Source organism: Octodon degus, unplaced genomic scaffold, assembly GCF_000260255.1.
Source record: "Octodon degus isolate 3935 unplaced genomic scaffold, OctDeg1.0 scaffold00073, whole genome shotgun sequence".
Classification (NCBI taxonomy): Eukaryota; Metazoa; Chordata; class Mammalia; order Rodentia; family Octodontidae; genus Octodon; species Octodon degus.
In genome coordinates, this window is record NW_004524649.1 from 1,905,948 (window position 1) to 1,907,439 (window position 1,492).

The following is a 1,492-nucleotide window of genomic DNA, read 5'->3' on the forward strand; positions in this document are numbered from 1 at the left end:
CAGTTCAATCCCCCAGCACCACATGCCAGCCAGCCCCGCCCCCTGGTGGGCTGAGCTGGCCACACACACACACAAATAAATAAATAAAAATTAAAAAAAAAAAAGAAAATAGAAGAAAATGACACTAACGCTACAAACAGAGCTATGACACATATTGAAATTAAGACAGTATGATACATGCCAGTGACATCTTTGAATGGTTGACAGCAGAATGGAACAATTCTACTACTTTATGCAAAAAAGCTGTTTTAAAATAATTCTAGCATATACAAACACGTAAATGGTGTAGTAATAGGGGTGTACCTCTGTGGCACGTGCTGGGTTAGACCTCCAGTATAGCAGGGGTTTTTTTTTCCCCCATAATTTTATTGACAGACAAATAGCAATGAGACAGTTTCAAATCAAATTGGTAGGGCAGTTTCAATAATTAACACATTGCATACTCTCTTCCTAGTGGCTATTTGCTGTGCAAGATGCAGACATGATATCCTATTTACAAACACTATTACAACAAATCCCTCTATTCATTAAGATAGTGTAACTATATATCTATCCTAACCATTTTGAATACACAGATACAAAATGGACATTCATTTATATATCCCCTTTTTTGTTTAGTTCTGTTATTTGAATATTATAGGTGTGCTAACTCAGTAAAATATTCTAAAAGAGTCCAGTAATCCATAGTAGTATTGGGTCTTCCACTTGACTGGCAGTGTCAGAAATTGTTGACCTGAGTCCCCTACAGCTCAACATAACAGCATGGCTTTACTTCCTTTTTTTTTTTCTTTCTGTTTACTTTATTATTCTTTGGGGGGCTTGAGGGTTGTTTTACTTTATTTCCCCCTCTCCTTTTAACTTTTTTATTTTTCTTTATTTTGTTCGTGTTTTTCCTTCTTTTTCTTGATTAGTCTTTTCTGTTGCTGCTAACTCATACTATTAACTTTCTTTTACTCCTTCATATGATTTTCTACTTCACTTTTCTAGTCTTTTTTTAAATTTTTAAATATTTATTTATTTATTGGCATCAGTTATTTTATTTTAAAGAAAAAAAATAAAAACAGTGGTACAAAATCTCAAAACAAGATTTTAGGAGAGTAACAATGGTTAGTATACATTGTGTGTTGTTATTGCCAAAGTAGTTTCTTATATTACAACATATAGACAACAAATAATAAATAAACAACATAGGTACAAACCTCTGGTTTTTTTTAAGTCAATAGAAAATGGAAATATACTTTTTAAAGTTTCTAATACTAGGAGAAGATATCCATACAATGTCTTTTTAAATAAATTGTAAGTCAAAGATACAGTATAAATCTTAGAAGAAAAATTAAGATTAAGCAATATTCAGAAAATTAAATGATTCAAAACAAGTGAACTAAGAAAAAGTTTTCATGATAGTAAAGAAGTACTAAGAGTAAAACATAAGATAAATACTGGAATGGCAAATAAACGACCAGCACTTCTAACAGTTTGAGGATAGGATATC